The sequence below is a fragment of the Dermacentor albipictus genome, chromosome 5 (assembly GCF_038994185.2).
Source record: "Dermacentor albipictus isolate Rhodes 1998 colony chromosome 5, USDA_Dalb.pri_finalv2, whole genome shotgun sequence".
Taxonomy (NCBI): domain Eukaryota; kingdom Metazoa; phylum Arthropoda; class Arachnida; order Ixodida; family Ixodidae; genus Dermacentor; species Dermacentor albipictus.
The window spans coordinates 114,763,673-114,790,910 of record NC_091825.1 but is presented as its reverse complement, the minus strand read 5'-3'; the positions used below and the strand labels follow the sequence as shown (position 1 = coordinate 114,790,910).

Below are 27,238 nucleotides of genomic sequence, written 5' to 3'. Positions count from 1 at the left end.
ATTTACACTAAATGCGTAGAGAAGCGCACGTCTAGGTGACGTTGCCGCAGTTTCGGCACTGTCGCTGCCGCTGACTGCGGTCTGCTGGCGAGCAATAACTCTTGTATAGACGAAATGCATAAACCTCACACAGACGAGTCTGTAGAGTCTACAAGAGACTCCTTGTCCTAACAACTGTCGTTGACAAAGCGTTGGCTCTGTAAAGGCTGCCCTCGTTGGTCAATTACTGAGGAAACGCTGACGGATGCGTGGGCAGATAAGGACTCCCTTAGGTGGTTATAAAGCCTGGGTAAGTAAGCTACAGTGAGCCCAGACGAAACATACACGAGTTGTTCGTATGGACTCTTCGAGTATAGATCAACAAGACCATTCCGTAACCGCTGGAATAAGGAGCTATAAACCGGAAGCTAGGGTGGATATGACGAACGTGCGGGCCCTCGTTCAGCAAGACGTCACAGCAGTCGGTTACACGGAACCATTCGGAGCTCTTTGTCACATTTATATCAGCAGCATTGAGAAATAAACACAACAAGGTCGCGATCAACTGCGAAGGTTAAACGTATAGTGCCACCGGAACAGATTATGCCGACTTGCTCGCCAAGCGGCAGAAGCTATAGGGAGGAAGTTAGCATTCTCTGGATCATCGAACAACGTATGCTTCGTGGAGGCGATACAATAAATGTCGACATTTCTAAGCGCCTCGAAATAAATCAAACGATACGCAACGATACCCGACGAGACGCTCCTCTATAAGCTGTGTTCAGCGCAGGTAGCTATACACGACAATTCAGAGTGAGCTCAGCCCATCAGAGAAAGAGCAGGATGAAAACGCGAAGTATATATGCATACACGCAAGCCTCGCAAAAGCCAGCCGGCTACTGCAGCATACGCCGCAGAGGGCGACCTTGGCTTCCTTTATTATGCAAGCGAGCTTTCCATTCGCATTCGCTTCCCAAAACTTTCGAAACAAGCGGCATGCATGTGCCCTGTGGTGAAACGACCTGGCAGCAACGGCAACAACTCGGAAAGGCCAACCGCACTGACCTCGGTGAAAGACGGGAGCGAGGGACCCTGTTTCCCGGGCGGATCATCCGTCTTCCTTTTGTTTACTTGTTTAGAAACGAAAAGACCCGCGCCGAGCTCTGGATACCGCCATAGCTTCACCGTGGGGGCGACCTCCCCAGTCTGCAAAACAGAGCGACCGCTGCCGCGTGTTTCAAAAATTCAAATCCGCGTGCTTCGCGAGAGACCATTTGCGGAGACAAGGAACCAACCGAGAATGTTTTCGGCGTTGAAGTCCGCGGGCGGTGTGTTTGCATAGCGAACACAACGCTGCGCTCGCGAATAAAATATGAGAGGGTAACGAAAAACAAGACAACAAGGGGCACGCTTACACGGGAGAGCGTGGTATATGAACAAAGGAAAGTTTACCGAGAAAAGGTGAATATACGACGACGAAAAAAAAAAAAGAGAGACTTTCGCTTTGATCCCACGCTGGCACATAAGCCAAGGAAGAGACGCGGCAAGGCGCCCGGAGCCCATCCCCGAGCCACCGCTCAACGAACGCCGCAGTGACGTGCGTAGCTTTGACTATACACGCGCGGTAATATATGCACACGGTGCGCACCGCGCGATGGGCATCGCGGGCTCGTCAAATCGACGCGCGGGCGCGCGCTTTCTCATCACCGCATGCAGAGCACATGCGCCGGTTTGGGGCGACGACGATGTGCCGTCATTATAGCCATGGCCGCCATCTCGCTGATTGAAGAGCGGTATGCATGCACGACATAACGGCCAAGCCCTTTCACCCCTTTTCCATCAACCCCCCACCCCACCCCCCCCACCCCCCTCTCCGACGCTTCCATTCTCTCCGTGCGCCGCAAAGGAACGTCATCTGCCTCGCTACGCAATTGGCTATGCACCAGTGGCGTTATGAGCGCAAGCCCGCCAACGTCGACGCCTCTGCGCCGGCGCTGCTTCCGGCGGCACTGCAGCTGCTGCGCCGGTTTCAAGGTCGCTTCGCGTCCTCCGCGGGAACGCGCCAGGGTTGGGCGTTTTGCGCGGTCGGGCGTCCGTGTGCGCAGGACAAAATGTGCACGTAAAAATCCAAGGCAATGCGGGCCAACTAAACAGAACAAAAAAAAATTATTGGGCTTTACGTGCCAAAACCACTTTCTGATTGTGAGGCACGCCGTAGCGGAGGACTCCGGAAATTTCGACCACCTGGGGTTCTTTAACGTGCGCCTAAATCTAGGTACATGGGTGTTTTCGCCCCCATCGAAATGCGGCCGCCGTGGCCGGGATTCCATCCCGCGACCTCGTGCTCAGCAGCCCAACACTATAGCCACTGAGCAACCACGGCGTGTCTAAACATAATCATATAATGGCAAAAATTAAAGAACCTCGTCAGCGCCAATCGAGCACGTGGGCGCGTGAACAGCCAACGCCTCCTGTAGATAGCAGGCCTGTGCACTCTGCATTGTGACGTGATGCTGCTTGGACCGAAAGTTCCATTGCCAAGCCCGCCGTGACGAAAGCGGTGATGTCGAAATCACCGCAGCTTGCTCGGGAGCGTCCCCATTGTGTTCTATGGCAGCAGGGCAAGGTAGCATGACGTCAATGATCGAAGTGCACCGGCCTTGTGCTGTAGTTGACATTTCGGAACAGCGTGCGTTACTGCAGCTTCTCGTTATCGTTCTCATGACCGTATACTTCGATGCACGAGTGTGCGTCTGGTCGTATCATATATAGCCTCAGCAACTACATGCAGTTCGGCGAAGTGAATATTACGGGTCCTGTCAGCGAAATGGTAACGACACTGCCCGTCTCGAATGAAGAAGGAGGGCTCGAAAGACTTAACTATACCGCTAAAGTGTACACACGGCCCGAATGAGACCCTGGACAGATGACACGACGCTACCATTGCAGCGTTTGTGTGAACCTGAGAAAGTCAGGTCGAGTATGCTTGTCCGGCCGAAATTCGGACGTCGGGTAAATGTAAACCCTAGCGGGTCGGGCCCGAGCGATCGTCGAGGAGAGTTCCGGGTTGACTCGCTCAAACCGCTTCTACAAAGGCGGTAGGGTTGGCCTGGGTCGATTCGACTTTCGGCTCGATACGCTCGCGTCCATTTCAGGAAAACGAAGCTTCAACCTCGCCGTGTGTCATCTGTTCCTCTCGGTACTTCTCTGTTGGTACATGCGCCACAAGGCTGACTTCTTGCTCCCGCTGTATTCGTATACTTATTCGCTCCTGACGCAATTACGGCTTCGCTGACACGCAGGTGACTAATACATCAGTGACAGGGCGGTGGTTAGGTGCCGCACGGCGTGGCGCGCTGCCAACGACCTTGCTTACCGTGGCGAGCAAATATCCAAATGTAAGCTGCTAGGTATTTCTCTTTCTTTCTTTTTTTCCTTCTTTCTTTGTTTTTTTTCTCTCTCTTTCTGACACGTGCTATACGGCATTAGTCGCACAGCATGTCACACAGCGAGTGAGCTTTGCTTTCGTTGCAACACATTATCAGTTGTACCAAATACCGGCTCTGTCCGTGCATGACACAGCACGTGATGAGCCCAAAGGCCGGCAAGATTTCCTGACGTTTGCTGCCTGTCTGCAGACAGACAGCAAACTTCGGGACTCCGCCGAGCGTGAAACTGCCCTGATTTACGACAAGGGAGTCGCGAGAGCGTCACACGGCACAGTACACACTACAATCCGATTTATAGACTTAAGGGTGCAAATAGGTCTGTAACTCCGACCCTTACACCCGCAAGGTTGTGAGGGAGTGAATTATAGACTCGGTACACACCTTTAAGGGTGTTAAGTGTGTAAACCGGTTAACAGTGCAAGCACGGGAGCCGCAATGGCATGCGACACGAACGGCACCACTGCTGCGCTTAAATCTCCGCGTGCAAATTTTCACGCGTGTAGTTCTTGCCCTTCAAGCAATATACAAATAGTTTTTTTTTATTAGTAGTAGTAGTATGCGCAGTACACAATCTAATAAAATCGCAGCAAGAAAGTTCTATACGTTGCCGCAAGACTTGCATTCTCCAAGCATACATAGCGATGATGAAAGCGATGCTGGCCACACTGCGCTCTTGCTTTGGCGCGTGGGCGGGTGCACGTTGTTCGATCGGTGCGCGACTGACCTTACACGAGTTGTGTTCGTGTGCCGCGAAATCGTGCGGGTTGTGAGTGTTCGCGGTGAGCTACCTATAATAATAATATTTGGGGTTTTACGTGCCAAAACCACTTTCTGATTATGAGGCACGCCGTAGTGGAGGACTCCGGAAATTTTGACCACCTGGGGTTCTTTAACGTGCGCCTAAATATAAGCAGACGGGTGTTTTCGCATTTTCGCCCCCATCGAAATGCGGCCGCCGTGGCCGGGATTCGATCCCGCGACCTCGTGCTCATCAGCCCAACACCATAGCCAGTGAGCAACCACGGCGGGTAAGAGCTACCTATAGGCTGGTGTCGAATGTGACGCGTGTCTCACACCCGAAGCGCGCGGATAAAAAAAACGAAATGGCGGAACGACATTTCCCCCCACGCGGCACGGCGAAGCATTGGAGTGACGCGCTGATGCCCTTAGAGAGAGACTGAAAGATCTTCCGTTATATGTTGTATTACGCCAGGAAAAAGAAAACAAATGACTATTGTCAAAACTTATAAGTGAGCTACACCGTTTCGACAATTTTGTTAGGGCGGTTCTCTTTTCGTTGCTGTAGCTAGATGTCTGGAAACGAGAGCACTTCGTCCAGCCGTATAATGCTCACTGCCTTCGAACTACCTTCGCCAAGAAGCTCCATTAAAACTTCCTCGGCGGAAGGGAGACCGTGCGACACCTGAGTGCATCCCCTCGAGATAAAGACGACTGAGTTCAAAGCAGTTCTCGGGTGCCCTTGTGAGAGGAGCAGTAAGTCCCTGGCTCCTTCAGAATACAGTGTAGTACGTCTTCACCGATAAAAAGTAAACTACACGGCAAAATAATTTACACCGTCGAAAGTAACTAAGGGTGTACATTATTTTACACTGTAAGCCTAGCAGACGCCGCCAAAGTCAACCATGTCGCGGAGAGCTAGTGCAAACACTTCAACACAGCCCTTTGAGTGTTGTATCGCGTAGTATCGCGGTACTGCGTGAATTTCCTTAATTTTTTTTATGCGAAGCATATTACGAGAGCTCAACCCAGCTCCTCAGGCGCGGCGGTGTCGCCTTGAAACCACGTGACACCGTGACGTCACGACAGAGGAGAAGTGGCTTTGGCTCAACTCTTGCAAGACGGGCTGGGTGGGAATCGAACCAGGGTCTCCGGAGTGTGGGACGGAGACGCTACCACAGAGCCACGAGTACGATGCTTCAAAGCGGTACAAAAGCGCCTCTAGTGAATGCGGTGTTGCCTTAGAAACGAGCTGCTTCTAAGGCGTGCGTCTCTTGCTCAGGCGCACATTTCGTTGCCGCGCCGAACGCTGCTTTGCTCGACGCTCACCGCGTCCAATGCGGGGCGCGTAGTCGCTGCCCTGTAGCCCATTGTCTTACACCCCTTGGCGGGTCGACGGGAACGCTATCGCGTTCCACTCTTGAAGGCGAAGCAGTAATGCATGAGTTGTTTCTTCGTCTAGCCGAACCAAATATAGCCAAGCAACAGCAGTTCACCAGGCTAAACAGTGGTTCAACAACTAAAATAAAGGCTAGTATGCTTCGCATCCTGGGCTTAACCTTACCTAAGCCACAGCCATTTTTTCTCCTCTTCTTCTTCTTTCTCCTTTTACTCCTTTTACCCCTTTCCCCAGCACAGGGTAGCCAGCCAGTACTTACACTGGCTAACCTCCCTGTCTTTCCTCCTCTTTGTCTCTCTCTCTCTCAACACAGCCCAACTATGTACCCGGGTTTTTTTTTTTTTTTCGTCTTTCCAGGTTTACCGAGACGCTTCTTCTCACGGCAAGAGTAGCTTTCTTTAGTAAGGTGTACACATGGAGATGAATATATCTTTCTATTCGGTGTAGCTGCATTCAATTCGATTGTAATCAGTGCACGATATAATTTCACGCTCCTCTCTCAACTCTTCCTTCTAAACTTGTGCGGGCGATCGGAAAGCAGTGCTCACAACGACTTCTTAGTCTCAAGCACGCAAACAGAGAGAGAGAGAGAGAGAGAGAGAGAGGATCAAAATAATACTAATGCGCTCGCGCGGTCCTGAGCGTCGTAGATAAAACATACTCTCGCATATGTATACACACAAAGCAAACCGCGTATTAACGGAGATTGCAGAAACACCATACAGCTAGCTATACGTATTGCAGCGACCTCGCAATGGCACCAACTTTTACGACGAATCCCCCCGCGGTGCACAATATATATACGATCCGGCAAATTCGTCTCGAAGCACTGCGCAATCTATAGGGCACCACGTATTACACACTACAGTATACACGAGCAGAGGACTGCAGCGAACGTCGAGAGAAATCGTTTCCGCGGGTTCTCCGCCGCTCGCCTCGCGCGCGAAGCCCTTCCTGTGCGCACGGACTGTCGCAACGATGTTGTAACAAACTGCCCGGCTTCCGCGGTGGTGCCAGCAACACAGTTAGGGCGAGGCATATATACTTATCGTGCACATATATAACGACCGAGTGGGTTTTCGCGCTCCGCGCCAACATCGTGTCACGCTACGTTGCGTCCAAGCGAGAAACGGGGCCAACCGTATACATATAGCCGGAGTGCCGTAACCATATCCTCCCCCCCCCCCCTTTTTTTTTTGCCTTCTCACTACGGAGTGGCCGCCGGGTCGACACAGTGTCGCCTTTCGAAACCGCCAGCGTCTCCTTTCCCTGTGCCTGTCTGCAGAGGTAGGAAAGCGGAAATTGGATTGGATTGGATTGGATAAACTTTATTTATGCCTGCAGTTGGGCGCTCGCGCGCCCCGACGAGGGCCGTTACTCGGCCTCGAAGTCGCCGTTACTCGGCGCGGGTCTCCGCTCGCCGTTGCCGGCTCGCTGGGTCCGTGCCTTATGAGCGCAGGAAAGCGGAAAGGGGACTTTCGGGCAGCACACTGCACTAATCCAAGCCTATGAAGGAAGGAAGGAAAAAGTGGAGAAGGAAAGGCAGGGAAGTTAACTAGTTTAGCTTAACCGGTTTGCTACCCTACACATGGGAGAGGGATGGGGGCGATGAAAGATGGGGGAAGGGGAAGAAAGAGAGAGAGAGCCTATGAAATCACCGTTTAAGTATAGGAGAAGGCGATATAGCAGCGCGCACTGCGATCCCGAACCCGCGATTTCGCTTCGCATAAATAACAACGCGCGGTGGGCATCGGGACCCGCAGTCCGATTGGCGCAGTGCTCTGCTATTTGTAATTTGCGAGCCAGCGACCCGACCCCGATTGCAAAGCTCACGAAACTGGCCAGAGTGTAAGAAAGTTAAACGCAGTATAAGGACGCGTACCCGTGTTCCGAATTCCGAGAACGATTATATACTGCAGCGTATGTGTCGCGAGGTTCGTTTAATGAAATTCTGTAAAACCGCGACACATCCCGTATGCCGTCGCGATGTCTGTTCAGCGAGGATCAACGCTACAACATGCATGCAGGCCGCAACAGTCCCCCCCACCCCTCCTAGTCGGCGCGAGCGCATTTGAAGCCCACCGACGAAACTTAAATAGTGACGAGAGTCTATGCGCACGAGCATAATTTTCGGCAGCTATTATGATAACGTCCATCGTTAATGGCCCCATCGCGGAGTCGCGTGGAATAGGAAGCCCGCGACGATAACGTATCGCGTACATACGTACGAGAAATGCACGAAAGAAAATACAAAATAAACTTTTTTTTTTGCAGAATAAAGTGCGCACATGTCTTGCGCGGTGCACGAAATGTAACTTTTTTCGTTATATTTACGGAAGCGGTTGGACGATTGAAAGTTTTTAAATGCGTATGTAACCACAGAGCAAGTCCGCAGCGCGCTGAGACGATATTGTTAAAGAAAGAAAGAAAGAAAGAAAGAGAGAGAGAGAGAGAGAAAGGAAGAAAGAAAGAAATATAAAAAAGAAAGAAAGAATGGAAGGAAGGAAGGAAAGCAATCAAGCGCGAAAAATACACGCTGAGAGACCAACGAACTTCAACGAGCAGCGAGAGGTTAGTTAGCGCCGACACTCGCTCGAAGCGGCAAAACAAAACAAACAAACAAACAAAAGGCAAGAAATAATAAAGCAGCAAGAAGATGGGAACGGCACGGGACGCGAGGAAAGGCTGAATGCATAGTAAGAAGCAGCAATAGCAGCAGTAAGACCATTAGGGACGCAAGCCGGTCGGCCGGTCCGCTATAGGGCCGGCCAGCCATTTCGCATGGCCATCGCTCCACGAGTGAGATAAGGAACGGGCGAGAGAGAAAGAGAGAGAGAGAGAGAGAGAGATTTTTTTTTACGCGCGGTGGATGGCCGAAGCTTCGCTTCCGGAGTGATAGGAGCGCGGACTGCTACGCGCTCTGGTAATGTGGCGGTGATTGTGAATTGCGCCCGCTGGCCGTCAACCCGAGCGAGGCGGGAGGCGGCGGTGACGTCATAAGAGGGACTCGCCGCGAACACGCCAACGTGGACGAAGAGTTAGCAAAAGCCGGTCGGCCGCCGACCAGCTATAACCGCGCGCTAATGACCTTCCTCACTGACTGGACGTCGGGTATCGCGAGAATGAAGGAGAACACGAAAGAAAAATGAACAGTAAGGAAAAGATCGCGCAATGACGGTTCAGACGAGAACCAGTTTCCGCAGGGGGCCACTGATCTTGACGACACGAACGTTACGGACTCGAGACGCGTCCGGTGCGTAGCATACACGTGCCACGACGGCTCGACGCGCTATGCAAGTTGAAGGTGTGCGGCGATCCATCTCCAGAATGCGGTTTACGGCTTAAGGTTTAAGCCCCCCCTCCCATTAAGGTGAACGTCACTTACGGCACAAGGCTACACAAGGCTACACACACACACACACACACACACACACACACACACACACACACACACACACACACACACACACACACACACACACATATATATATATATATATATATGTATATATATATATATATATATATATATATATATATATATATATATATATATATATATATATATATATTATTCCTAAAGACATGAATTCAGGTCCCAACGCTGTACATATATACGATGTGAGATAGACGGGCATTATATCGGATTAAATGAACCGCATCCCTTTCATTAACCTTTAGCGAAGTTCGATCTAATTCAAGAACCGTATGTATGTATGTATGTATGTATGTATGTATGTATGTATGTATGTATGTATGTATGTATGTATGTATGTATGTATGTATGTATGTATGTATGTATGTATGTTACTATCTATCTAGTTTCAGCCGAGAAACAAACCTGCGATCTCTTGCTGCAACGTGCCGAACGCCACAGCCACGTCAGACGTCCACCTGGCATGTGTGGAAGTCAAAAAAATTTATTCGGCGCTGAATAGGCCTCCCACCGTGTAAAGGACTGCATGCGTTTCAATATAAGGGGTGATCATTTATAAGCTTTCCGGAATTTTTAAAAATCACCCGTTGCTGATAACACAATTCCACAGTGCTTGAGCTGAACTGCTCATAGAGGCGGACTTCACTCGCACAAGAAATCGAAACAGATATTCAACTAATTAATAAACATGACTAATGAACTAATGAATTAATTACATTACACGGCACATACTCCCATTTACGAATCGTAGCCGCCGAGTTTGCAAGGCGTATCTACCACTTGCAATGAATTTCTAGAATGGCACCAGTTCGGAGATATGCGCCATCAAACTCGCTGCAAAGAATGCACTGGTTTTCCACTTACTTCTCTTTTAACAAAACGCGATTTTATGCATTGAAGCATTCATGGTTGAATGCGGAAATGCTTGCGTATCGAGCTTTGGGCGCCAGTTGAAGAGAGCCAGACATAATCAATACGGACCTTTGCACTACTGCGTCTGTCACAGCCGTCCTGTCGCTTTCGGACGTAAACATTGATCGGTTGATCAATACATCGATCAGCCAAACATTTCGTAGCCGCCCTTAATTCCGCGCATTGTTTACCGAATTACGAAGTCGGACCAGTTGCGCGGCTGGTACGCGTCTTCCAAACTTGGCCTCTTTCCCTGACCGGCACACATATGTATCCGTGGGGCTTTTGAAACTCTCTGCTGGCCATAATGTACGTATTTACGAGTTTTCCGAGGCGATGAGTTTGGGCACCAGCCACGCCAGGTTCAGTATGGAGGCTGAGCTGACGGGACGCTGTAAAATGTAATCGCCATGAAGGAAAAGAAAAAAAAAAAGGCCTCTATTCCACCCCGTTAAAGTGGACGAACGGCGAAGTTGATGCGGACGTTAAACAAGTACCCCCCCCTCCCCCCTAACTGACCTTAGACGATGTTGCACAAGCAGCATCACCAGAAGTCACGCGTACGTCACGCGTACGTCACGCGTACGTCACGCGAGCACGCACGTGTGCGGAAGTGCAGCGTACAGCCTTATTCTTCTAGGCCGTCCGCCAAGCGCGTTATTGAACAAAATTAACGTTTAAAAGTTAATTCTTTCAGAAAATACGTACGGTACGACTTACACACAAGCTGCAGGCATGATAGTTTCGAACTGCTGTTCGAATACGCGAGAACACATGAATGTATTGTGCGGAAGCTGAAAGGCAAAGCCCTCTTCCAGGAGCCGTTTAAGGTCTGTCTTGAGCGGCCGCGCAAGCTAGGTGGCGGTTCCGTTACCACAGTACATATACTCCATCTTTGTAGGCCCTCCTCCTACAGCGCGAGTTCGTTATTGAAGTAATACAACTTCTCAAAGTAAAATGAGTGCGAAAATTTGTAAAGTACGACTTACACGCAACCTGCAGACATGATAGCGTCGGATTGTAATCGGAACATACGGGAAAACATAATTCTGCTCCGCAGAAACTCACACAAACCAGTTTCCCAGCTGCCGTTTCTTTTTTGGGTAAGCACGCCAGGAAAACTCCCGACCAACTGGAGGATAACAGCTTCGCTGTAAAGGGAGAAAATAAATAAATAAATAAATAAATAAATAAATAAATAAATAAATAAATAAATAAATAAATTTACAAGGCATGTTTGCAAGGGCAACCGAGTAAATACCATCGAGTGCAAAAAAAAAAAAAGTATCGACGCCGGTTCATCATATACGGTGCGCACCACGGCGTGGGGCGTCTATAAACGTTTGTCGCGCATTTAGACGGGAATTCCGGGAGGCAAGTCTTAGCGCGACAAAACAAAAGCAACGCAAACACGGAGATTTAAAAAAAGAAGGGAAGCACGGGGTTCCGATCGGGCAGCGCCGTTGCCGACGCAACGTTCGAGCACATGCTTCCCCGCGTTGCACGGCGGTCGACGGCGGAAGCCCTCTCTTCGGAAGGTGATGGACGACGCCCAACTGATACTATATCCATCGGAGATCGCGGCGCCGGCGGCGTCTGGTGCCCGAATTAGAAGCGCGCGCGCCTGTGTTGCGCTCCCGATGCCGGCGGCGTCGAGTCGTGAAGAGAACGCGTCATGGCGACGCTCCCCGCTGCATGCCCAGGCCGTGCGCGCACCAGCGAGAGAGAGAGAGAGAGACCACTGCATGCCCAGGCCGTGCATGCACCAGCGAGAGAGAGAGAGAGAGAGACCGTTGCATGCCCAGGCCGTGCGCGCACCAGCGAGAGAGAGAGAGAGAGGGAGAGAGGCCGCTGTATGCCCAGGTCGTGCACATCAGCAAGAGAGAGAGAGAGAGAGAGAGAGAGGCCGCTGCATGCCCAGGTCGTGCGCGCACCAGCGAGCGAGAAAGAGAGAGAGAGGGAGAGAAAGAGAAGGGAAGAAGGAAAGGCAGGGAGATTAACTAGACTGAGTCCAGTTTGCTACCCTACACGTGGGGAGGGGTATGGGGAGTGAAGGAGAGAAGCCGTCATCGGACGCACGCACTTCCGCTGTGCGGCCAATGAGCACCTTGAGAACAAGAGTGCGCGTTTGTTCTATTAGAACGGCTTACAAACTCCAGCATATGTAGCCAAAATCGCTCATGCGGTATCACGGCGCGCAGCGCAAAACAGACATCAAGGTTTATCTACAGGGATACGAAATTTCTAGCAACTCTATATGGTATTCCAGTCAACCCTGTGGCTGCCTATACCTAAAAAACCCGACGCAGTTGAAGAAAAAAAAATTAAGTCAGAGGCTCGCGCGAAGATGGGCACTCAAAGTCACTAACAAAGCGCGATCGAGAGATGACTCGCGCGCGAGTCGTCGTTCCGATCGACCGTGGGAACCTGTATTCGTCGAGGTGTTGTCGCTCTGACGAATGTCACTGTGGGTCACGTAATGAGACTACGTCGCACGCCTCGCTGGGCGTGACATTCGAAACATCGCCCGAATCCAAAATGAAGACTCTTAGACAGCCAATAAATACGGGATTCTTTCAAACTTCGGTGTGCACGACGTAGTTTCAGTGTATCGCTATTCGATTCTATTACGCGTAAGCACTGCCGAGGTTAGCGCGCAGATCTGGCATACCACACAACGAGGGCTGTCGAGGGGCACGTGAACCGTAAGTGTACTACAAAATCAATCGCAACGTAGCGAGCCGGAAAGGAGCGTTAGTCCAAAACCAAAATTGTAAAGAATGGCAAAGCCTAGGGATTGCCGTATGACGTCAGTTAAGCAGCAGCGCGCTTTCGGACAAGAAGAAGCGAACGTGTTACCCATCTTAAGACCCAATCAATCAATCAATCATTACAATCAACCACTATCATATTTAGTCCAATATACCAGGCCGCCTCCTTAATCCTTCAATGCTATATAAGAAAGAGAAACACTTTACAGCAAACCGTAAAAAAAAATGGCTGTGGCTTAGGTAAGGTTAAGCCCAGGATGCGAAGCATACTAGCCTTTATTTTAGTTGTTGAACCACTGTTTAGCCTGGTGAACTGCTGTTGCTTGGCTATATTTGGTTCGGCTAGACGAAGAAACAACCCATGCATTACTTCTTCGCCTTCAAGAGTGGAACGCGACAGCGTTCCCGTCGACCCGCCAAGGGGTGTAAGACAATGGGCTACAGGGCAGCGACTACGCGCCCCGCATTGGACGCGGTGAGCGTCGAGCAAAGCAGCGTTCGGCGCGGCAACGAAATGTGCGCCTGAGCAAGAGACGCACGCCTTAGAAACAGCTCGTTTCTAAGGCAACACCGCATTCACTAGAGGCGCTTTTGTACCGCTTTGAAGCATCGTAATCGTGGCTCAGTGGTAGCGTCTCCGTCCCACACTCCGGAGACCCTGGTTCGATTCCCACCCAGCCCGTCTTGCAAGAGTTGAGCCAAAGCCACTTCTCCTCTGTCGTGACGTCACGGTGTCACGTGATTTCATGGTCACCGCCGCGCCTGAGGAGCTGGGTTGAGCCCTCGTAATATGCTTCGCATAAAAGAACAAAAAACACTGAAATGAGGATAGCTTTTCTTCTTTCACCTATAGTTCGCCGAAGCGACGGCGATGTCGTCCGCGCAGTCCATAGAGCCAGCACGACACATACGCGGGCTCAATAAATGTAATGGATGGCAAGCAAGCGAGAACAGTGGGTGGAACGATTTCTTTTCCGCGCGTCACACATCGCATCGTGCACAGTAGCGCCGGACGTATACCCCGAAGGAATTATGCCCGACCGCGTACATCGTACTTTTTGCTGGCGAGACGCCGTTCCGAAGCATAAACCTCGAGAGGGAATGTGTATATTATACAGACGCGGTATAGAGTGTCGTCACCGCTCGTGATGTGCTACATTGCACACAGCGTTCCTCACAAAAGTTAATCACATCAGTTATTCACACTGATGGTATACAGTTCTGCACAGGAGCTACAATTACGTAACGGTTCAACTAGCACGAGAACGATGGCACGGATTTGAGTAAGCTCCTTCCTTCTCAATTCAAACGGCTACGGGGCTTTGGAACGTTGACCATTTTCAACAAAACTATTGCTCTATGCACACGACAATTCGCAATGATTCCGCACACGTGCGCGGAAACTATAGGCGACCTAGATGCGTTTAGAAGAGTCTTACTTTTCGGAAATGCGTCTGAATCCACTAGCACGCCGATTCGACCGATCTACGTACTGCCCATCATTCCCGCGGTACAGCTGAAGGGATGCAACACAAAACATACCTCTATTCATTTTTACAGGGAATCAGGGTTGTATGGCATGGCTTCCGAGATCCTACAGTGGCCGCCCGCGCGAATCTCGGAGGCCATACGTAGAGAGAGAGAGAGTGCATGCGACGCTGCGCTAGTCGGTTCAACATGGCCTTTTGACAGCGCTTAGTGGCGTGTGTGCTCATTCCTCCTCCGCCTCCCTGTTCTCGTTTTTCCTGCGCTGTTTCACCGTCAAAACGACCACGGCGTGCGCTATACCAGCAAAGACGTCGTTCTTTCCGAATCATAAACCTTGAGACGGGCGTGTATACACTATTATAGACGCATGTACCGCCGTCGCTCACGTCATGCAGCGCGTATAGATGCGAGGCGAGGGCCGGCGCCCAACGCGATGCGGAGGCGATCTCGAAACGACAGCGAGCGAGCGAGAGCGGAGCCGTCGTGGTCGTCGTCGTCGCTCCAAGGAGAAATTGCCGTCCGCCGGGCGGCGGCCTCCCTCGGGATCGTGCTCGGCAGAACTCGCCGCCGTCGCAGCCAGCTTTCGCGGCGCCACTGATGCCGGCTCAGCGAGACCGCGCGCACTGTTGCCCTTGGAAGTGAGCGACTCGAACGCGGAGTCGGTTCCCGCGGGGGGTCGGTCGGTCGGTGCCGGCGGGCCGGCCGGTCACGTTTCGCGGACGCCCCCTTTTTCGCTGATGGACTCACAAGTCGTCAGCGACTCTGTATACAAAGCGTGTGTGTGCAGATACACGTACAGATGTGTACGGGCGTATGTAGAACTTGCTGTGTGGCATTCGCTTTCAGTTTCAGCTTACTGATTCATCAGTTGTACTTGTATATAATTTCCTGTTTTTTCTTTCTTTTTTTCAATGCGCAGCTTTCTTTGCCTCATAGTTCTACTTTCCAGCTGCTGCTGCTCCTGCTACTGTCTTGCACGCCGCGTTGGTGGTTTATTTTTATTATTATGGGGTTTTACGTGGCAAAACCACTTTCTGATTACGAGGCACGCCGTAGTGAGGGACTCCGGAAATTTTGACCACCCGGGGTTCTTTAACGTGCACCTAAATCTAAGTACACGGGTGTTTTCGCATTTCGCCCCCTTCGAAATGCGGCCGCCGTGGCCGGGATTCGATCCCGCGACCTTGTGCTCAGCAGCCCAACACCATAGCCCCTGAGCAACCACGGCGGCTGCGTCGGTGGTGGTTCAGAGTGTGCATATACATGAAGAGTGCGTGGCAGAGAAGAAAGGAGACGCGATAAACTCGCTTGGCCTTTGCACCGCGTCGAATCTGCACGATACCCTCTGGAGCTCTCTGGACGTCGCCACATAGCCTCTCGACATCTACAATAATCCGTCACCACCCTCAAAAGCATTGCTCGAGTTGCAGCGCTTACCTTTCTAACAACGTGCAGGCTCAGAAGGAAGTTAGATACAACGGTTGAAAGGGGGGCGAAAGGAGGCAGAGAATGGGTACAACCGACGCAGTCGCAAAACGAGGGAATAACAGCCTCGCCACTCTTCACCCGCAGCTCCCATACGAATGGGGGGGGGGGATAAAGAAAGGTTGACACAGAAGGCAAGGAAACGCTACTACTAGACACGACAGCGGCTAAGGGGAAACGGAGTAAATTTAAGTTCAAGGTACGCGACGGTACGATTCTGCCATTTCTGAAAAAAATAAACGCCGTGCAGATAAGTCAAGCGGACAACTTATGCAGGGCGTGCAGAGAAGCAGAGCCGCATTAATTAAAGCGCATCGCAGTGTCCAGACGAGACTACGGAAGCGCTCGCACGTCAAATCAACACTTCTGTGCCACTATGGCTTTGCTCGAGCTCGCGGGTTCTATTCCGACCACGGCAGCCGCATTTCGGCGGGGGCGAAATAAAAAAAAAACATTCACATAGATTTAGGGATACGTTACATAGATTTATAGATAGCCAGACGTTACATGGATAAATACGCACATAGATTTAGGGATACGTCAAAGAACATCACGGTGTCAAAATTAATCCCAAATGTGCCACTACGGCGTGGCTCATAATCCGATTGTGGCTTTGGCACCTACCGCCCCCACAATTCAATTAAGATTTAATACTTTTGCCACGATGCGATGTGCCGTGTGAGGCAATGACAACGCTCAACCCCCTCAGAGGTCACGAAATACGGCGCACAACAATGCCTTGAGCAAACACCTCTCCCCCTGTGTGTTCTGTGTGCCAGCACGCAAACAGCAGTGGTGCACGCAAGGTAACGTTTAACATCGACTCGCCGTTGTCGTGTTGGACTGAACGTTGAAGTAAATAAACATTTGCCGTCAACATCACCGCTAATTATCGTGAATCGAAACAAACACAACAGAAAGCTTCGCTTACATCGATTCCATCAGTGAGTGGCATCTGCATAATTTTTTATTGATCATTTTACATTTGAAATTAAGGAAGCACTTAATTTCTCGTATGCTTTCCTTGGTTGTATTGTATATTGCCTTCAGACTATATATATTTAAACATGCCCTCGGTTTCTTCGGTCCTTCTCGCTCACGTATAATGCTAAAGAAAAGTGAACCGCTTGTTCTGGCCATTGCGGCGCCACGCAGTCCGAGCTTAGGCTGGATGATCAAGCATCACGATTGAAAAACTCTGACATACTCTCGGATGTCTTGCTTTCCTGCGCGCCATTACAGTGTTTTATTCGTCACTCCATTGACCTAGAGTACAAGGCGTGCCTGCCGCACGGCAAACCTCTCCAGATTTGATTACATAACTTCTCTTTTTCTCTGGGATCCAGCGGAATCGTTACCTATACCTGCCAAGTAAGGGCTCTCCAATTTCGTTATGACGGAAGAATGGCGGAGAACCGTGGTATATGGAGGTTCGAAAATGCCGCCCCACTCGCTTTTGCATGAGCTGCCTATAACTACGTATTCCGTGCCGTCCCTGAATAGATCGCGCTGACACGTTTTTCGTCGCGGTGGTCCTTAATTAGGAGTTTTGGAATGGCCCATCTGCATCAGGCCACTTCTCGTCTGGACTACACATGAGCGACGTCGACGGTAATTGTATTTCGTTTTTTCATCTTTTTTTTTATGAACTGCTAACCCAGGTAACTATTTCGCTTGAGAAAGGTTAAGCATTACTCATGTCGGGGCCTGGTTACCGGTGAAGGAACTGAAACGCCGAAACCTTCTAGGAACATCCTGAAACGAAGAGTTCAGTAATAAGAATAATATAATATAATAATTCAACCGCCAATACCTTGTTCTGTTCTGTTGCTTTAGAGTGTTGCTCGTGTTCCCCTTGACGAATACGCACGAGCAATGACAGAATCAACCATGGGTCCATCTGTCCCAATCTTCAAATACAGTACGTCGCCTCTTTATGACGTAGCGAAACGCCACATCCGCAACGTGGCCACTGCGCAGGCGTCGTCCGTATAGGGTGACGACAGCCTTCTTTCAGACTATCATAAGGCAAGCGCTTCAGTAAAGCACGCGAAGAGGGGAGATGTAACAAAAGCACGTTGCGATATAGTTGTCCGCATCCTAGCAACGACAGGTATAGCCGAAACTCGGCAAACCGCCCGCAACTGTACTGCGCCACACACGGGGGGGAGGGGGGGTGGGGGCTCGCAATTCATTTCGGCGCGGTTTGGGCAGCCGCACTGCAGAAGCAATATTCGCTCGAGGCCACGGTTGAGGCGAACACAAACGGGTGCAATCAGCGAAAGGAGGTCAGCGCGCCATGTCATACCGACGCGCAGCGAAAATAATGCAGATCGACAAGGCGCGCCACGTACGTATATAAGCTATCGATCTGCTGCCAGACAGAGCGGCGCTTCGATCAGTTCGGCACGGGACGTTACTTGCCTTCGTGCAAGCACGCGGTCGAACGCCGTCCGGTATGCATGCATGCATGCACGTACTGCACAGCCCACACGCCCTCGCCACGTGCACCCCCCCTCCTCCCGCACCTGTGCACAGGAGAATGGGTCATTTAAAGCTCGATCTCCGGGCCCAACGGATGGCCCACCGTCACGGTTCGTAGGAAAGAAAGAAAGAAAGAAAGAAAGAAAGAAAGAAAGAAAGAAAGAAAGAAAGAAAGAAGGAAAGGAAGAAAGAAAGAAACGATTTAGCGCGCACGATAGCCGGCCCGACGGGCCGCATCGGTGCAGACGTCGTGTCTGCGGATCGCCTTGACGTCGCATATGCATAATGAATTCAAGGACGACCAGCCTACGGCTTCCCAGGTCCGTATAACGGCACTCAACGGCGATCACACGGTTGCGCGCATTATGGGTATACGTGTGGGAGACCTGCCACAGCTGGCTACGCGCGGTCTTCAAGCGGCGACATGCCGGACGACCGTGACCTGAACTAACGTTACTAAGTTTACGTTACGGAGAGGTTTAGTTTGACGTGCATGCATGGCAGCCGGTGCATTAGAGGTCTTGCCTTCGGTGTTGACGAGATATACAGAAAGAGAGAGGATGCAAGGAGAGGAAAGGCAGGGAGTTTAATCAGACCAGCGTCCGGTTTGCTACCATACACTCTGGATAAGAGAACGGGAGAATATAAAGAGGAAAAGAGGGAGGGAGTGAACATTGAGTTCACGCGGGAGTGTGCCCTTCAAGTACTGTACTAGTGCACGAAACGCCTCTTGTGCCACCGATACGGTATGACGTTTACAAAACGCTGGACATTACGTAGGCGCGGACAGGAGCGTGGAAGGCGACCTCTTTGAGCACTGCTTGCAACCAAGTACTCGTAAGGAATTATAACGCATCCTCGCTAATTGTTTCTCATAAATAGGCAATAAGCTGACTGTGAGGCACCGAATTGGTTCACCGACCTCACTCGGCAGACGCAACAGACACCGACCGATTTTTTACGCAGCTTCAACAACGACTCCACTTGGTCTGTATTGGTGAAAAAAATGACTGCATCGCATAAAACTTTTGTGCTAGCCTTCTGCTTGCAGGCGGGCGTCAAAGCAACGTTGCTTTGTTGCCCCAGCTGCCATGCATTCACATTTCCGTTCCCGCGTATAAGCACTCCGCGTACTATAGACTCTCAATGAGTGCTCCCCACGCTCTAGACTATAATTCAGAGCTGTATAGGGTTCCGCACTCCAGCTCTGCGAAGGTCAGCAGACCTATACTACAAGAAGCGGCGTCGGCTATTAAAAACAAAGTGAATCAGAAATCACGCGTTGCGAATACGCTTAGCACGAGTTGGTGGGCTATTTGGTTGAGCGCGCGCAAGCTTTGTACGTCTCTGAAGCAGAGGGTTGAACAGCACCCTCACACGAATAACCTACAGCACCATTAACAAACTCGAAACAATAGACGCCATGCAGGCAGAGCGATTTGTCTCGAAGACAACCTACAGCCACGAACTCGTTCACGAAGCACGTCCATCACACGAAGTGCTCTATAGCATGCAGGATGGTCGTTCGTCTCACGGGAGAAAACCCGAGTGCTTATTCATTTTTTGTTGTTGTTGTACACTGATTGTTCCTTAATTGCGGCGAACAGCAGTTGACCTCTGTCCCACCGTCGACGAACCATGGAAGGACAGAGAGAGACAGAGAAAGAAAGCGTGCGCTCGGTCACTGTCCTTGTCAGTGTCGCGGGCAGACCGTCACGCGAAGTCCCTGGACGCGCACGCAAGGGGGCATCCGCTGCTGTTACGTATGAGTGAGTAGTCCTATATGCGGGCGCCCGAGCCATGCGGCCATGTGGGACATGCGCCCTCCATCTCTCGATGCTCCTTGCTGGTCATGGTCAGGACGTTGGCTTGTTGAAACGTCAAAGCCTTTCGTATTAAGCGCGAAACTTGAAACACCATCTTTTGAAATCCAATCTCCGTACGAGCAGTCTGCATACACTGTATAAAACAAACATGGGAGACACCTTACGACGAAACGAAACAAGACGTTACGGAAATCATAAACATTATTGGAGAAGAACCATTCAGCGTTGCGTGAGAATGCACCATGGCACACAACACACACACACACAAATCAGCAGCCTTGCTTTTCGCGGAACTGTGGGCCGTACAACGCAAGAGCAACGCAAAAAAAAAAAAAGCACAGGTCAAGCAAGCCAAAGCGTATGCGGCTGTGCGCGTATATAGCAACCTCCGGCGAGAATTCTATGCCGGATACACGCCCCAAAACAGATCGATGCCTTCATGCTTGTCCCTCCCCCCTCCTTCCCCCTTTACGTGTACACGTGCGAATTCGCCTTCCTTTTACTAAAAACTACGGGTAATTCTTCACTCCTTCTCTCGCAGATTTGTGAGTCTGCTCAACAGTTCTCCCTCGCCGGGTCGACCTACCCGCTCGATCTACAAAGCAATCAAGCACTAATTTTATAAAGCGCGCATTATTCTGTTTCCTTCGTGACCCTGCGACGGACGCCGCGGACTCTGCAGCGCAACCACTGAGCGACAAACGTGACATAAGAGAAAGCTTCAGTTAGCCTGGCGCGGTGCTTCGGGCACACAGACAGAGACAAGAGACAGAAGAGATCGTAAACTCTAGACAGTAGCGCCTGTACTTAACTGAACAGGACTATATCTTCATTATTATATTACTAGACGTACCAAACCGTACTGTGCCGCAGGACAAGCTATCGAATTAAAAGAGAAATAGAGATGAATGAAAGCGTGCGCTAACTCGTACATGACAGGCACCAATCAGCAGCCAACACAAAAGAAGGGGCACGATAGATTACATTTATTGCCACGCAAGCAACAAATCTACGACCAAGTCAGTAAATGAGAAAGGCGACGTTCGACGTACAAGGATGCGTCCATGTACTATGTTATTACTACTCCTTAGTAGTAGTAGTAGTAGTAGTAGTAGTAGTAGTAGTAGTAGTAAAGAATAATAGCACCAGCAGTTAAGGAGAAGACTGGAAAACTTTGACATATCATGGCAAACCACAGCGATACAGAGATTGACAGCGCGAACGTCAGCGGCGCTGCTTCGCATGCTGAGAGGAGACCCTGCGCTCAGCTGATGGATCGATGGAAGGATGTTATGAGCGTCCCCTTTGGAACGGGGCGGTGGTAGGTTGCGCCACCAAGCTCTTGCTATTATACTGCCTAATGTCATACCTAGGTTAAAAAAGATCACCTTGGCGCACAAGGTGATCTACCTCGTGCACCAGCGCGCCCTGGCGGCGCGTGTCCGAGCGGCAGCCATCTCCTATGGAATCTCGGACTAGCTAGGCAGTCTCCCCCTCCCCCCCCCCCGCCACTTTTCGGGGGCCAACTCTCTCGTACTTTCCTGAATAGATGTTTTCACCACCACCGGGAACTTCGCGTGCGTCGCCCACCTTCCGCCACTCAATCGCCACGCGTCGCTTTTCCAGTCGCCAAGGCGGAACGGGCGTACGCATGTGCGGGTGTGCGCACACAATGGAAGAGCCGCTACTGCATGCGATGAACAAGACAGAACGAATCGAACCACGGATCGAACGACCGCTGTCTGTTGTTCAGAGCATCGGCTTCACCCCCCCTCTGTCTCTCTCTCCCTTCAATTCTTCGTTGTTCACTCGCGCTTCACGCTCCACAACACGCACGTCCAGAACTGCCACCACAAGTGTCACGGCCGCTGCTGCGCGAAGCAAAAAACAACGCCGCCGCCATCTGACATTGACGGGCAGAGGAGAGCTGCGAACAGCTGCGGCGCAAGGTGCTTGAAGGGCAAGGTCACGTGACGTACTTGCTGTAAATGATCACAACAGTGTCTGAATGAGAGAGAGAGAGAGCAGGCGTGATGGGACTGTGATGAGCGGAATGTTTTTTTCGGTAAACTTCCATCGGCGGGAGACAATCGAGGTCGACCTCAACCGCGGGCGGCCCGACCCTTTCAATACTCTCTCGAATCTCTACGCCCTTGAACTTCCCGCGGACCGTTTTCTCCACAAAGGCGTCCAAAACGACACACTGGTGCGTTGAAACACGAATGTTTTAATCAATCGCATAATGCTTTCAACAAAGGGCGACTGTGAGTAGACGACTTTAATGACGGAAGCAATTAGGGTTGGGTGCAACGCAAGTTTCGGGGACGTCGCAGACAAGGACTCAGTCTGCCCCAAAGGGCGTGCGACTTTTAACAATGGGTGAACGAATGTTGCACGTAGAAGGTTCGCATTACCAAAATTAGATAACGTCGCTTCTGCGACAAACAACCACGCTGAAAAATGAAACGACAGTCATGCCAACGCCCTTGCATCATTGTATGGCTCGCCAGCAACTATAGAAAGATAGCGAAAACAAACGGGAACGCCTCCGCGGAGCTAGCTAATTCGGAACCTGACGGACACTCCAGCTCTGCGAAGGTCAGCAGACCAATACTGCAAGAAGCGGCGCCGGCTACTAAAAACAAACTGAATCAGAAATCACGAGCTGCGAATACGCTTAGCACGAGTTGGTCGGCTAGTTGGTAGAGCACACGCAGGCTTTATACGTCTGTGAAGCAGAGCGTTGAATAGCACCCTCGGAAGCTGTGTAGTGGCTCGGAAAACAAGCGCCAAGCGCGCACGGACAATTTAACACAGCCGAAACTTGCAGGACAACGACGACGACATCCAACTACACGCACCAGATCAAACAACACGTTTTACGGGGTCTCAGGCAAAGTCTTGCAAGCAAACTTATAAAGCAAAGAGAACGAAACGAGAGTATAATTAGATGCCACGCAGGTGAGAGGCTCGCGCGAGCACCGAGTATACCGCGGAGAGCGTTTCTTCCGCGTCAGCGTTCCAAGTTTGCCGAAGAAATTATGGATCTGTCCCCACACAACGCCGCGAGCGGCAACGCTCAACAGCCGCGCGTTCCCGCACAAAACTGCAAAAAGCCGCGGGAGCTCTTAGTTTCGGTCCACGGATCTTATTTGCCCAGGGTCGTGCCAGAGACCCCGCAAGGCCTGCCAAGCGGCAAAACGCACACGTGTTTCCCCTCGGAAGCTCCGTCTTTCAGAAATGAGAAAAGATTTCTTTCTCTTGTCATTTTTTTTTTTCCAAAGGGGAAACCGGCTGAGCGGGCGCGCGCAGGAGGTCGAGGGGGTCGCGGAATCCGTCGCCTCAGCCTTTTTAAAAGGATTTCTCGGTTTGCCCAAGGGTCCGATGGCTTCCGCGTTATAGCCGCGAGGACTGCGCCGATAAAAGGAAGGCGCGCTTTCAAAGTATACACGCTGCCCACGCTGTAGAAGCGCCAGAAAGCACCTTTTAGGCGCATTTCCTCAAGGGGCGATCTTCCGAGTACGCGCGAAAAGAAAAAAAAAACGTAAGATATGAAAGGAAACCGAGGGACAACGAGACAAAAACGCTCGCTCATGCGAAGCTCCTTATGGCGAAGCTGCAGAGAAGGAAACATGAAAACGAAGAAGCTCACTCGTAACAGCAGCCGTTCGGGAATAATCTACGGGTAGACTGCGTGCTCTCTTACGAGTCGTAAGCTCAATTCCATCGACCGCCCGTAGAAAATCGCGCTGAAAGAAGCCTAAACTTGATGGCATAAGCCGCAGACTTAATGTAGTCCTCGTCGCCAGAAACGATATGGGAGGAGCTTGTCCCGCATAGCTACGTACGGTCGGGAAGCTGCACTTGGTAAGCGCAATTAACGCTTGCGCTAACAACGAAGTTTTCATGCCAGAACTTTTCGTGAGAGAGAGAGAGAGATCCGGTTTGCTACCCTACGCTGGGGAGAGAGGGGAGTATACGCTGCGAACCAATCGCTCGTGATGGATATATCATTAGAGAAGCCGGCCGACCGACAGCGAAGAGGTTCTTAAGAAGGAAAAATGAGCGGTGAATTCGGCCTTCAGGCCATCGCGACACTGTAAAAACGGATTACGCAAAACGTACTATATAGCACCATAATATGAGTGGCGACGTTGTCTTTCTTTTCTTTACATTTATCTGCTGTTTCAGTTTATGTGACGTTAATCTCTAAACGCTCAGATGGTTCAGGAATAAAAGTCCGCTTGCACGCGAAACGGAAAGCCGCGCTAGAAGAAAACCAGGCGGACTGGCAATACTCTTCCTTGTTTTAGCAGCGAAGCGTTATAGAAGGATGATCGAAATCGTTTAGCAGGCAATAATACAGGAGAGAAAGATCGTCCAACGGACACGGTGCTATAGCTGCTAGTCGATCAATTATTCAGCACGAGTTTTATAAATCCTAGAACGGGGAAGTTCAGGGAAGTGTCATAATTGAAAAGAAGGAGAGTAGAGAGGGAGGGGATGAGAACTAAAAAAGGAAAGGTATAAGAAGGTATAGCAGAAAAGAAAGGTTAGATTAGGTTAGGCCAGTGAAGATGGAGCACTGTATCCCGAAAGATACGATGCAAAAAATAAAGCAAGACACAGACAAAGCACAGCACACTCACAACTATGGTTTATTGGAATGAACAAATACTAAGCAGGTATGGCAACAACTTGCGGTTGGCTACATTACACAGCTAGGGGAAGGAAAGGAGGTCTGCGAACGATGAGAGAGAGAGAGAGAGAGAGAGAGAGCTTTCGTCCGCACATGTGAACGTGCAAGGAGCTGGAGCGTCCACGAGGAAGACCATATACCCGGTCAGCCACAGCAGACGAGGAGCACACGCTGATTATACGCACCTTGATGCTATAACAAACCATTTCTTTCCTCCCTGTGATCTTCCCTGTATACACGCCAGACCACGAGGGTCACCGAATGAATGCGGCAAATGGCGAGGGTGGAGAACAGCCACAGAAAACGCAAAGATCATCCATTACGCCGGCTTAATATTTTTCCGCCTCCCCCAACCCCCGTCTCAAGAAGAAAAATTAAAAAGAAAGCGCAATAACAAAAGAGAACAAAAACGCGAACGCTCATAAATAGACAACCGAAGGACGCCTATCTACAGAAGCTAATAATATAACGAATAAAAGCAAAACATATATTTGAGCCAACTCCTTCTATATTACAGGCCACTAAAGGACTTTCGATTGCGCTTTAGCGCTTGTGAACTGAGCCAACCAGGTAGTGCACCGGTTTTCGTAAGCTGCCAGTCGCCCCACCAGTTATGTTCCAGTCACTTTCGCACCATTCGTATGCACCACTCGTCATCTACAGATATAAACACCGGCATAAATGGATCCATGTGCACTAAATAAAAAAATAAAAACGCTGGACGGGTAATTACTTTGTCCCATGGCGCCTCGATACATACCCGCGCACAAGCCAGCCTCGGCCGTTGCCCGAACTTTCCCTCTCATTTACATACATCGTTCAACGATATCGGCGTCCCGCTTCACGACGGTATACGCCATGCTAGAGCTACTCGCTGCGCACCCACCAGGCTATATAATGCAGCACACAACATCGTTTCGATCGAGGCGTGGTCTCGCGCAACGAACCATCCTATATGCGCGCACACTAGCCGACCCAATTTGCGCGCGCGCGTGAATTTGTACGTGCGCGTCTGAATATGTTTATATGCATGGAAAAAAACTCCACGCACTGCGTGGACAGGCATGCTGGAAGCGCTATACACAGTTGCGAGGCGTCGTCTCTGCAGTACAGACGCTCTCTAAAAACGAGGTTCGCGTAGGCATCGGCTGTTCCATAAATTCGCACGCATACACGACGCGTGTATATAGATGCCGAGAGTATGTAGCAGGTGAACGCGCCGTCCGCGCCGAAGGCGTCGCTGCGAACGTATACGCTGCGAGTGTAGAATATTCAGGCATGCATGAAGGCGTCGTATGATAACACAGACACCGCGTAGTGTAATAGGAGCGCGGTTCTATAATACAGGTGCAAATCCGACGAAGCAGGGGGGAGGGGGGGTTCGAGTCGACAATAATTAAACGTGCGCGCCGCGTGATTGGCCGCGCAAAGGTTTGCGAGTGGCGTCCGGCGGAGACTTGTGGAGGGAACGTGACGTGCTAAAGGCTACAGCTAGCTGTTCGCAGGCAGTGTTATACTTACACGGGGCAGTAAGCCGCTCGTATTAACGCGACAGCGTTAAGGAGCTCGTGTCGCAGAAAAGCCGGTGTCGTCGGCGTTGGCCGTGAGCGATAAATCCCAGCAGGCACTTCATGAATAAAAAACAACTTGCAACATGTGGGCTGGGTGGGAATCGAACCAGGGTCTCCGGAGTGTGAGACGGAGACTCTACCACTCAGCCACGAGTTCGATGCTTCAAAGCGGTATTGTTGTTGTACGTTGCTCGCAAACAACATGGCGCGGCGCACTTCACGTATGATGTAGATCAAGAACTGTGAAGCAGGAGGTGGTAAAGAAAGAACGTCGTCACATATATGATTTCGCAGTGTCGCGGGATATTTCAATCGTTTTTACCTTTTCATTCTTTATTGTTTCCTTGTTGCACGTGTAGTTCTTTACCGCGACAGCGTTATGGGTATCGTGTCGCATAAAATCCGGCGTCGACGCCCTGTGTCGACCGTCGTTTCGGCGAAAATAATTCCTAACCGCGCATACCCAACCACGCAGCGCAAAGATGTTACTGAAATAATTGAATATCTCAAAGTAAAATACGCCAGAAACATCGTAAAGTGCGACTTACACGCTACCTACAGATATGATAGCGTCGGACGGTAATTTGAACGTACGAGAAAACATAATTGTGTTAGGCGGAACTCAAACAAAAACCCCTTTCCAGCGTTTCTACCAATTCATTTTCAAAAAAAATTTTGTGCGCAAAACAAACAGGTACAAAGAAAAGGAGCAACACAAGGACGAGAGATTAGACGCATAGACCGGCCACGGCGTCCGAGAGCTGCGCGCGCTGGCGCACGCAAATCTCGGAGGCCATTGATGGGCGCACCAGGTTCCTTGCAACGCCTCCAGATGGCGATCGTCTCTGCCGCATAGCGGCCCACGCAAGAGGCCGCGTTTCTACCAGAAAGCTCGCCTCCGTGCATAGCGTTCGCCGCCAGCGTTTCCCGGTAAACGTTACGGGTACATAAGCTACACTTGCCGGCAAGCGTGACATTCAGTCAAGGATCGCTGTATGCTA

General features: G+C 50.7%; 1 protein-coding gene across 4 annotated transcripts in view; it reads right to left on the bottom strand.

Moving 5' to 3' along the window:
* The window catches only part of Oatp30B (Organic anion transporting polypeptide 30B), a 341,602-nt gene that overhangs the window by 73,809 nt on the left and 240,555 nt on the right, over positions 1 to 27,238 (bottom strand). For 3 of the 4 annotated variants that reach the window (XM_065454801.2, XM_065454804.2, XM_065454803.1), the window contains one exon: positions 10,982 to 11,064. The exons of the other annotated variant lie outside the window; for it this stretch is intronic. The gene's annotated coding sequence lies outside the window, so the exon portion shown is untranslated. The remainder of the gene's footprint in view (positions 1 to 10,981; positions 11,065 to 27,238) is intronic. 4 annotated transcript variants of the gene reach the window in all.